The sequence below is a fragment of the Geotrypetes seraphini genome, chromosome 12 (assembly GCF_902459505.1).
Source record: "Geotrypetes seraphini chromosome 12, aGeoSer1.1, whole genome shotgun sequence".
Classification (NCBI taxonomy): domain Eukaryota; kingdom Metazoa; phylum Chordata; class Amphibia; order Gymnophiona; family Dermophiidae; genus Geotrypetes; species Geotrypetes seraphini.
In genome coordinates this window covers 66,973,223-66,985,905 of record NC_047095.1, presented here as the reverse complement: position 1 = coordinate 66,985,905, position 12,683 = coordinate 66,973,223, and the positions used below count along the sequence as shown (strand labels likewise).

Genomic DNA, 12,683 nt, shown 5'->3' with positions numbered 1-12,683 from the left:
ATCTTGCAATTCCATGCGGATCACAATTAAAAAAAACCCAAACAAAAAACATACAATGAACGAATTACACTCTTACAGTACAGATAATTTTATAATATAATTTTTTTTTTTTTTTTTAAACCCTTAGATTGTGAGCCCACCAGGGACAGAAATACCAGTCCAGCAACTGTAGTTTGCTGTGTCCGTATTTTATTGTGTCTCATCCTCCAGGGGAGAGTACTGCTTGAGGTATCGGCCTCTTGTGTGACTAATTTGTGGGTAAAGTAAAGTTGTGCTCGCCCTGTGGATGGTGGGGTAACACTACCTCCCCCGCTAACAGATTGTGAGCCCACCAGGGACAGAAAGTACCAGCAAAGAATGTGTACCGTGCTGTGCAGTTCTAGTAGCGCTGTAGAAGTAAACAAAGTTTATCAATTCCTAACCCAGATTGACCAGACAGAACTGTTTAAAATGCTCACTCACTCTTCCGCATCCATTGTGCAGAGAACACAGAACCCGCTCTATATTTCTATCTGTTCAGCACTCAGTATTGCACATGGGATTTTCCTAATGATTTTGAGAAAATCCAAGCTGCTGGCCTCAACCATCTCCTGGATAGGTTTATGGCAGTATCAGAAGCCTGAAACAGGATCAGGGTCAGGCGGAACTTGACTGGATGCCACTGTTGATGCCTTGACTGATATGTGAAAGCAGCGGGTGATGGGACGCCACCGCCATATCGCTAACGGTGAACTGGTAAGAAGAAATTTCTTGGTGCTTGTTTGCATATATTTCTCTGAAATAATATAAAAAGGGATGGATTCTCATGTGAATTTGGGCTGTTACAGATATTTACACCGAAGCACCTCAACCCTGAAGAAGAACGGGAAACGTGAATCCATGTCGAGAGGGGTGATCGGTTCTTCAACAGAGAGAAAGCCAATGCTCAATTAAGATAAGTTTAACTTTGACACTTGTCGCTTTTCTGTCCTTGGCAGGATGTGGCCTCCACAGCTGAATACAATATTCCAAGTTGGGCCTGAAGCAGGCCGCTGCTAGGCCGCCTCAGAAGCGACCAAGACCAGTCTCTTTATAGTGAATAAGAAGTTTCAAATCTATTTATATTTGCAATACAAATGGCTATGCAGCAGCTATTATTATCCAGATAAAGCGGAGAGATCCAACATTGAATTCTAGCAATTCAGAGTGGAGAATTTCTCTGAGTTTGTCTAACAATTCCATCCTGTTTATATACACATTTTGCCAAATAATCTCCCTCCTACCCTTATCCTGGATTGGTGAAATACATTTTCCTTAACCATATCATAGAAACATAGAAGATGACGGCAGAAAAGAGCCACGGCCCAACAAGTCTGCCCACCCCCTAATTTCTTCTTTGAAGTGATCCCACCTGCTTATCCCATTTTCTCTTAAAGTCCAGCCTGCTGCTGGCCTCAACTACCTGCAGTGGAAGAGTATTCCAATGATCAACCACCCTTTCAGTGAAGAAATACTTCCTGGTGTCACTATGAAATCTCCCATCCCTGAGTTTCAACGGATGTCCTCTTGTTGCCGAAGGTTATTTAAGAAAAAAGATATCCTGTTCTACCTCAATATGGCCCGTGACATATTTGAACGTCTCGATCATGTCTCTCCTATCATTGGCTACAATATGATTATCATAATGTTCCTTTGTTGTACAGCCTGCCTCTTTAAAACCAGACAAGCATAACCACTTTTTGGGCTGGGGACTTATCTTGGGTACCCACTATGGATCAAGGGGACTTATTCATGCATTCCAACTCGGGCTGTGTTATAGTTTTGTGGTCTGCATAACGTGGCTGGGGGGATCTGTACAGTCTGTTCCATCTGGTTTCTATTCAAACTCCAATTCCTGTATATGTGCAGTAGTCAGGGTTGAAGCCAATTCTTCACCCACCTAAATGGCAGGACTTAGGCCGGTGTTATCCTCACAGAGGTAGTGATTTTTCATCTCAGGCTTCATTAATGGCTTTTACAGGGCATTAACCCCTTCTTTCTTCTGCTGGTTATACCCCTTCTGGCCATCACCCGAGGTCCCTCTCCTGAAATGTGCTCATCATACGTTAACTATGCCGTCTTTTCTTGATCATGACGGGAATAGCCATCCAAATGGTCACACATAACTGGAAGAGCCACGACAGAATAAATTACACATTTTGGTGGGCAAATGTGTGGACCACATATAAATATGAGAGATTGAATGCGGAATGTAAGGGGTTTAGTAGTTCATTGACTACATTTGTTACCTCGCAATAAGGGTCATGTATCTCTCCTTTTCTTAGATTTCCTTATATATCCAGGGTGGATGGGTGGGGGGGGGGGGGAGGAAAATGTATTTTGAGTATTAAAATTACTTACTTATAGTTATAATGATAAGATGTACAAGTGGTTAAATCTATGTTATTGTGTTGCAATTTTTGTACACTTGATGAAAGTTTTAAAATGAATAAAGAATTATTAAAAAAAAAAAATTACTTATAATATTGAAATCACATCATATGTCATATTGTAATAATAATTGGGAGGACGGTGGGAGAAAATGATTGTTTTATGTATTACTGGTGTAGTTAATAGTGCATTTTATGCATTATTTTATGCTCAATTAATTGGGTTTTTTTTGTAAATCTTTATTTATTTTGAATCTTACAAGTGAATTAAACATAATAAAAACAATTTTCACATATCACTTGTATTTACAATCAAATATTCTTGTAAGATAAAATAAATACCCCCCCTTTTTATCAATATTCCTAATTCCATATGATATACATTTCCACCCCAATCCCACATATATACTACCCATGTGCTAAGATATCTGATCATTAGAGTAATTAGTAATTAGTCAATGGTCCCCATATTTTTTTAAAATTATGAAGATTCCCTTGTTGTAACGCTATCATCTTTTCCATCTTATATATGTGACAAACTGAATTCCACCAAAATGTATAATTTAATTTAGTATAATCTTTCCATGTTCAATTAATTGTATTGCACTGTCAAATTTAGAAAATCAATAAAGATTAAAAAAAAAAACAAACAAAAAACCTATGCTCTTTTTGCATACTCTGTATGTGTGTTTATGTATACATATATCTTTGAGCTTAAGGTGCAGATCTTCTACCATTTTGATAATTCTCATTTTATTGGTCATATTTTATTTCTCCAGAGATTTTGCCTCCAGAATTCCAAACAATGCACAGCCATAGCACATTACAGAAGAATCGGATGCCTGCTCCTGTGCCTTCCTTCTGCCACATCCGCCCCGTGATGTAACTTCTGGTTGGGGTGAACGGTGCAGTGGAGAGCTGGTCCAGCCTTCAGGAAGTGGCCCTAGCAGGGCAGGAATCAGGATCATCCGGGCCGTGAAGGGAGCGACGCCCCAGGTTTTGGCGGTGAGTGTTGGGGGCCGCAGCTCGCTCCTTGTCAGTGCTGCGACGAGCAGGAAGATGGAACATAGAGAGGGAAGAAGTGCTTTGCTGAACAAATTCAAATATGTGAACAAATTCAAACGCACCACAAAGCAACTAAGCAGAGAAAAGACTAGTGCAGGATAACATACATGTATTTTGGGTGCAGGATGAAGGAAGAGGAAGTGAAATACGGAGCACAGTGAAGAGAGGGAGGAAAGAGAGAGAGAGACACTGGTGTAAGGGAGTAGGAGAGGGAAGAAGCTGGGCACAGGGAGATATATGAAAGGAGGGGAGATGGTGGGCAAGGATGGGAGCATAGAGACAAGGACGCAAGGGGGAATGCTGCAAAGGGGAAGTAAATGGATACAGAGGGGCAATGCCAGACATGGGAGGGGACTGGGAGAAAGGGGACTGTATTTGTGATTTATAATATGACAGTTGTATAGAATATTGTTTCTTTTTATACTTGAATGATTTCTTGCAAAAGATAGATAATACTAGATCCAATAGATGCTGGCATTGTAAAATAGAAATAGGGACGTTAGATCATCTAATTTTTTTTTGTCCCTGTGTAAATGCCTTTTGGAATATGATTTGGCCCCAAATTAACAAATTACTAGAAAATCATGTAGGACTCACATATGACACTGTATTATTTGGAACTGCAATGAGAACTCAGAGTCCGATCTCAGTAAACAATAATAAACTACTATTAATATTGACAGGAGTCGCCATGCAACAAATAACTCAGAATTGGAAAGACTATACCAAATTAAATTATACGTTCTGGTGGAACTCTGTCTGTCATATATACAAAATGGAAAAAGTAATAACATTACAACACGGGAACATTCATAATTTCAATAAAATTTGGCAACCATTGACTAATTATTCTAATGATTAGATTTCTTAGCACAATTATAATACTTATATAGAAAAGGGGAGGGACATGTATAATTTTTAGAATCATTAATTGGAAAAAGGGGAGGGATGTATAACTTTTGATTATATATAATATATACTGTTTATAAATTAAGTTGTATTAATGATAGATACAATGATATATAGTAATTAATTATATCACTTTAATTTCAAACATTGTAAAAATTGAAAAATTCAATAAATAAAATTAAAAAAAAAAAAAGAATGATTTCAATATAAATTGTGGATGGGATCATACAGAATTTGCAGGGATGGGGACAGTGTTCATGGGGATGGGGGACATACTTTGTCCCCATGTCATTCTCTACTTCAGATTCTACAGTATCCCTATTCCTGTCCGCAGGGAAGTATTTTTTAATCTCTTTATATTTCTTTCATTAAGGGCCCCTTTTACAAGGCTGTGGTATCAATTCTCCTGCGGCAAATGCACCGAAGCCCATAAAAGTTGAAGAGGCTTTGGTGCATTTTCCACAGGGGAATCCCTACCATGGCCCTAAGTTTCCTTCCCTCCTTTGTCTTTCTCCCTATTTTGGGTTTTTTTTCCCAGTGTATATATTTCAATATCTCAGTCACCTTAGTTTCTTCCTTGTCTCTCTCTTCCCAGGTCTCTCTTTAAAACATTGGTCGCCAGTGAAATCTTCGGAAAAATATCACTTAAGCACATCAGGTAAGAAATCTTCTTTTTTTCCTTCTACAGTTTATTTATTTATTCCACTTTCTATACCGTTCTCCCAGCTGAGTTCATGAATTTATTCAGATACTCAAGCATTTTTCCCTGTCTGTCTCGGTGGGCTCACAATCTATCTAATGTACCTGGAGCAATGGGGGGATTAAGTGACTTGCCCAGGGTCACAAGGAGCAGCGTGGGTTTGAACCCACAACCTCAGGGTGCTGAGGCTGTACCTTTAACCACTGCGCCACACTCTCACCCTACAACTCTGGCTTTAATAAATAACCAAGAAAATCTCTCTTCCTGGCATGTTTAACATTTTTTGTGCCTTTTCCTTCAAACTTGTGTATCATTTTTTTTTTTTTTTTTTTTTTTTATTTGAATTTTTTTTATTCATTTTCTTATGTTACAACAAGTGAATTACATATTCTTTATATAAACTTATATATACACACTTGATATGCTTACATATTGATAAATTGATAAAACTTTTTTTATATAGATGCAATTAATATATCAGAATTTTAAAGTTATATATTTCTTATTAATTATTATAATAATATCCCATCCCTCCCCTTCCCTTTCAATCAAAATTCCATTAGTTTTTTTTTTATATATTTAGATTTTTATTTATTTTATATTATTTAAAAACATGTTTCCCCCTTTCCCTTCTAATCAAATTCTATACCTGGGAAAATTATTGTTCTTTACAAAATTCTGTTAATGGTCTCCATATTTTTTGAAATTTATTAATATATCCTTTTTGTGTTGCTATGGTGAGTTCCATTTTGTATATATGGCAAACAGAATTCCACCAGAAAGTGTAATTTAATCTGTCATGCCTTTTCCAATTAAATGTGATTTGTTGTATTGCTATTCCAGTTAAAATAAATAGAAGTTTGTTATTACTTGATGAAATTTGACTTCTTGCTCTCATTGTTGTTCCAAATAATATAGTATCATATGTCAAGGCTACTGGATTTTCTAACATCCTATTAATTTGGGGCCAGATTGATTTCCAGAATGTTAAGATAAATGGACAAAAGAATAAAAGATGGTCTAATGTCCCAATTTCAACATGACAGTGCCAGCATCTATTAGATTTAGAGCTATCAATTCTATGCAAACGTGTAGGGGTCCATAAAGCTCTATGCAAAAGAAAAAACCAAGTTTGTCTCATAGATGCTGACACAGTACATTTTAACCTGTGCCACACCCCCCCTGCTCTTCTCTTCACTGTTTGAGTGCCTTTCCCCGTGTACCTCTGGTAATGTTTGCTGGCACGAACAGCATTTTCCACCTGCTGCTTGTGCCAGCCTTGGCTCCCTTCTGATGTTACGTCCTGGTCTTGCAAACAGGAAGTGATGTCAGAAGAGAGGCAAGGCCAGCATAACCAGCAGGTGGAAGATGCTGCTTACACCAGCGGACATTTCAAGGGGTGTATGGGAGGGGGTGGCGCCCTCGTGAAGACAGTGCCCCTTACTACGCCACTGAGAACCCTATGCATATGCATTACAAGGAGCTCATGAGTATTGAAATGAGCACAGCAGGGAATGGCCACCTCTTACCATGGGAAATATTTTGTCAGTAACTGTTTGTGCGTCCAGTGCCCGTGGTCAAGATGCAGCTGTTGGATGCGGGACACACACTCACATGAAACACGTACAGCATGTGCATCCATATCGTGTGTGAAACAAAAATAAAACTTACTTGAGCAATGGCGTAGGGAGGGTGAGTGGCGCCCTCCCTCGCCCTCTTCTCTGCGCCCCCACCCCTACACGCTCCTTTCCCGCTTTCCCCACTGCCCCACACACATACCGCTTCCCTTTCCCCATACTTCTGTAACATTTCTGGGGCAGCAACTCCTAACCTGCTGTCACACCTGCATGGGCTTTCCCTCTGACGTCACTTCCTGGGTGTGAGTCCAGGAAGTGACATCAGAAGAAGAACTGACATAGGCGCGACAGAAGGTTGGGGGTGGGCAGGGAAGGAGCAGGGGGTGGAGAGGAGGATGGGTGACGTGCCCCTACAAAGACGGCGCCTGGGGTGGACCGCTCCCCCTTTACTTATACCACTGTGTTTGAGAGCTCCAGCAATCAGGAACTGTACTGGGTCTGTGTCTACGGCTCGGCTCTTGTGCGCAGAGGCCAGGCCAGTTCCTTTTCTTTTCTACGGGATACTCAGCACAAATAACATGCAGATGAGCGTGCGCCAGAAAATCAAAATCGCTCTCTATCTGGTGTTTTATACATCAAACGTACAGGGTCAGGCCATATTATTCATAACTCCCAACTTATCCTTCCCTTTTACAAAGCCACACTAGCGGCTGCTGCCGTGGGAATTAATGGACGTCGGAGTGTTGGCCGCGAGGCAGCTGCTAGCGCAGGTTTGCAAAAGAAGCCCTGGGTGACAAACTTCCATCCTTTGTCCCTCAAGAGCATTAATCCTTCTCCCTTTTTTTTTTTTTAATAATTCTTTATTCATTTTTGTATGTTACAACAAGTGTATCAATTAAACTCATATAAAACTTAAAGATACACACTTGATTAACTCACATATTAGCATCAAATTTAACATTTCATTAGGAAATTAGTATTCTATAATATTAAAATATTATGTAAGAAATCTAAATTTATATCCTTCTTATTGAATATAATAATCCCCCATCCCTCCCTCCCTCCCAATTCAATAATACATAAAATCATCTTTATTGTGAATTCATTCAAATATTGATATATTATGTAATAATCAAAAATAAAATCCCACCCCTTTTCCCCTCTAATCAAATATCTTATCATGGGAAAAGTTAATCCTTCATTACAGAAATTTGTTAACGGTCCCCAGACTTTTTGAAATTTACTCAATGTCCTTTTTGTGTTGCAATGGTGAGTTCCATTTTGTACATATGACATACAGAATTCCACCAGAAATTGTAATTTAACCTGTCATGTTTTTTCCAATTATATGTTATTTGTTGTATTGCTATTCCAGTTAAAATAAACAAAACTTTGTTGTTATTTGATGAAATTTGACTTCTTGCTCTCATAGTTGTTCCAAATAAAATAGTATCATATGTCAAGGCTACCGGATTTTCTAACATCCTATTAATTCTCCCTTTTCATACAGACCAATTACATTAAACCTGGGACGTTGGATCATTTACTGTATCATTGTCCCTACATTAAAAGTTTTTGGAATGCAATTTGGCCACAAATTAATAAATTGATGGAAAATCATGTAGCAATATCATATGATACAGTGTTATTTGGAATGATGATGAGAAAAAAAGTCAAATTTCACCAGAAAATAACAAGCTTTTACTAGTCATGACAGGGGTTGCCATTCAGCATATAACCAATAACTGGAAGAATCATAGTAACCTTAATTATACATTTTGGTGGAATACAATTTGTCATATATTCAAAATGGAAAGAGTAATAGCAATACAAAGAGGGACATATCCTAAATTTATAAAAATATGGGGGCCATTGACAAAATATTGTACTGAATGAATAGTAGGATTTATCTTCTTCTTTTTCTTGTCTTCTTTATGGCACACATGGAGGGGGGGTAGTGAAAATAATTTTACATAACATGTTATAATATGGTATACAATATGTATAAGGTGATTGGAAAGTACTTGAAGGGTGGGGGGTGGGAGAGGGGATAAAAAAATTTGTTCAGAATATTATGTAATAGATATAAAAGTGATATTGTGTATTCATTAGTTGTAACTCAATATTTTGTACACTTCATGTAAAATATGAAAATGAATAAAGAATTATAAAAAAAACCCCAAAAAAAACATTTGCATGGAGTCAAATCTCATCAAATAACAACAAACTTTTCTTTATTTTGACTGGAGTTGCAATACAGCAAATAACATACAATTGGAAAAAGTATGACAGGTTAAATTACAATTTCTGGTGGAATTCTGTATGTCATATATACAAAATGGAACTCACAATAGCAACGCAAAAAGGTTATTTTAGTAAATTTCAGAAAATCTGGGGACCATTAACAGATTTTTGTAATGAATGATTAACTTTTCCCATGAGAAGATATTTGATTAGGGGGGAAATGGGTGGGCTTTACTTTTGTTATTTTATAATACATGATTATTTGAATAGTTTCATGGTAATGATACATCTATGTATTATTGAGTAGGGAGGGAGGGGAGGGGAGGTTATTCTATTCAATAAGAATAATTTATATATTAGATTTCTTACATAATATTTAAAATATTACAGAATATTAATTTGTAATGAAATGTTATACTTAATGCATATATGAGAGTTAATCAAGTGTGTTTCTTTAAGTTCATATGAGTTTAACTGCTACACTTGTTGTAACATGCAAAAATGAATAAAGAATTAAAAAAAACCAAAAGCCATTTGCATTTTGACTTAAACATTCTGACATTTTTCACACTAAGTAGCAGATTTCGGTGGGTTCAAATCCTCTGTCTATTAATAAGAGTTTTCTGCAAAGTATATATGATATTTTTCTAAGAACTGTTTACTCTTCCATTTGAATAAAGCAGTAAAATGTTTTATAATGCTTCTCCAGACCTCTCTCATTCACACTTTGACTTCCTGCTTCCTTTCCAGGATCCCATGATGACATCACCAAAACACTAGACACATCCTGCATCCGTAGGGGTTTTGTCAGCAGAAAACCTGAAGTTATAATGCCACTGTACAGATCCATGGTGAGACCTCATCTCAAGTATTGTGTTCAATTCTGGAGACCACACTACCGGAAAGATGTGTTGAGAGTTGAGTCGGTTCAACGAATGGCTACCAGGATGGTCTTGGGGCTCAGAGATCTCACGTATGAAGAAAGGTTAAAAAAACTGCGGATGTACTCACTGGAGGAGCGAAGAGAGAGGGGGGACATGATTGAGACCTTTAAATATATCACGGGGCGTATAGAGGTGAAAGATGATATCTTCAGTCTTACAGGGCCCATGGTAACCAGAGGACACTCGCTGAAAATCAGGGGAGGGAAATTTCAAGGTGATGCTAGGAAGTACTTCTTCACCGAAAGGGTGGTTGATCATTGGAACGAGCTGCCTCAGCAGGTGATTGAGGCCAACAGCGTGTCAGATTTTAAGAGAAAATGGGATATTCATGTGGGATCTATAGGGGAGTAAGAATCAGGGAGTGGGTCATTGGTATGGGCAGACTCGATGGGCTATGGCCCTTTTCTGCCGTCAATTTCTATGTTTCTATGTTTCTATTTGCCCTTCTAGCTCCAACCTGGACTCCTGTCCACCACGCCTCCTAGTGGCTGTGAAAGATGCCTTTATAGATTCCATCCTTCCTCTCATCAACACCTCTCTACAAACGGGCATAGTATCAAGTAAACTGGAAGACAGCGGTCATCAGGTTGATCTTGAAAAACCCACACTTGATCCTAGTGTGATCAGCAATTGTAGACCGGTCTCCAACCTACCCTTCATCTCCAAGATCCTGGAAAAAAACAGTATTAAACAAATTATACTCCTTCATTAGCAATCAAAGAGCCCTATCCGCCTTTCAGTCAGGATTCAGGAAATTTCACAGTACTGAAACTGTCCTTCTCGACATCATCGACTGCTGGAAACTCGTGTATAAGAGTAATGATGTCCTTCTGGTACTGATGGATCTCACTGCATCCTCTCCTCATTGCACGGTTCTCTGAAATTGGAATCCGAGACACTGCATTACATTGGTTCAAGCGTACTACTCAACGATGCACTATCGAAACCAATCAAATACGGTGTTCCACAGGGGGCTCTACTATCACCCCTATTATTCAATCTTTAAATTAGACCAGTCCTAGATTTAGTCCACAAATACCAAATACAGATTTACTCCTTCACGGATGACATCCAACTCTACCTACTACTAGGAGAAACTCGCAATGCCCAGATTAAAAAATTCCTAAAATGCCTCTTGGAAATCAAAAACTGGTTGTTCATCAACAAATTGCAACGAAATGCCTCTAAAATGGTACTCCTTTGGAACTGCAAAGAACACTGCAACTGCACCCATCCCTCGCTACGTTGGAACTCAACTACCATAACTGCACACGATCCAAGCACACAGCCTAGGAATACTCCTTGTCTCCAACATATCGCTTTCCAACCATCCAGTGTCTTTCAGGTGGTATCTTCCTTATTTTACTACCTACGTCAACTCTGAAAAATAAGGAGCTACTTTTCTGAGTCTGGCTTTACCCAACTACTGTGTGCCGTAGTCCTATCCCACATGGACTACTGCAATGCCCTATTCAATGGTCTCACGGTGAAGAACATACAATGTCTCAGCATGTACAAAACACAGCAATCAGGCTTCTAAAAAACCTCCGTGCCAGCGATCCTATCTCCCAGGCTTTATCGTTGGCTTACTGGCTGCCCGTGTCTTCAAGGGCCTGATGCTAGCAGTCAAAACCTTGCACAACATTGCGTTGGGCTACATGACAAGTAAGCTTCCTCTGTACATGCCAAACAGGTCCCTCTGGTCCCAGGATGAAATATGCCTCAAAATGCCTCCTAGCCCTGTCCTACTCCCAGTTCATACCAAGCCACTGGATTCAACTGCTGCCACAGATCAGATCCCCTAAAAGACTCCTCAACTTGCACTGCAACCATGTCAAATTTATCTTGTAAACTATATATGATGGGGCTCATCATCAAAACTTAAACACATCTAAAAACCTGCCCATGTTGGCACTTGGATGACCTAAAAGACAGATTGTCCAAGTGCCGATAAACCAACTTTCTGGACGTGCTTTGAGACTTTTTATGCCTCTGAATGCTGCTATAGACCCAGAGATGAAAGGGACATATCTGGAGGAGTGATTAGAGCAGTATGTGGGTGGGTTGGGGACTGACCTGGAATAAGGCCTAGCTTCACTAAACTCACCTATCTGGATTGTTGTTGGGCGATTCTTGGCTGAGTTTTGCCAAGCGACCGATTCACTAGAGATTCTTCATGCAAGTGATCTGATCGCATGCACACCCTACAGCGATCCCATGGATTGCTGTAGAGCGATTGAGATGCATGCGCAGATTATCCTTGTTGGTTGTAGATCCAATTTGCACATGCGCTTGCTCTTCGCATCATTATAAAATTATTATTAATTGGATGGAACTTAACCAATAATACACATCCCTCTCTGGCTTAGAGAAATATGTGTTATAAAGAACTATTCATTTGGGGAAAGTTAGCTTGCTTGATTGACAGTCAGCTTTGTACCTATAATTAAATATATATGAATATTTATTCAAGGACCAAGACCCAGAACATTTACAAGCAAACTGAAAGTTTATTTTCTTTTTGGAGCAAGTATAAAATTACAATCAAGCTGGTAGAAGTAGTAAGATCGTTAAGCAAATAAATAGAAATACACAGACAAAATTTCTCTAAGATTAAAGGTTCGAAGTTACTCACACTGCTGGTTGAAAAGTTCTTAGAAGGCCACAGGGCCCAGCACATGTGTAGAAGCACATGGTTGCAGAGGGAGAAAAGAGAGTGTCCAGCCTTGGTGATCCAGGAAAAGAGGAAAGAGAGACCAAAGGCCGCATGATATTGATGCTTTATAGATGTGTGGGTATGGGGGGGCTCCCAGGATGCATCAAAACTCAGGGCTGT

The 12,683-nt window shown here is 38.9% G+C and overlaps 1 long non-coding RNA gene across 1 annotated transcript; it reads left to right on the top strand.

Moving 5' to 3' along the window:
• The first annotated feature begins 2,987 nt into the window (after nt 1-2,987).
• On the top strand, nt 2,988-9,937 carry LOC117346122. The gene is made up of 3 exons (XR_004536561.1): nt 2,988-3,413; nt 4,978-5,040; nt 9,654-9,937. It is a non-coding gene; the product is annotated as an uncharacterized LOC117346122 (long non-coding RNA).
• The last annotated feature ends 2,746 nt before the right edge of the window (nt 9,938-12,683 follow it).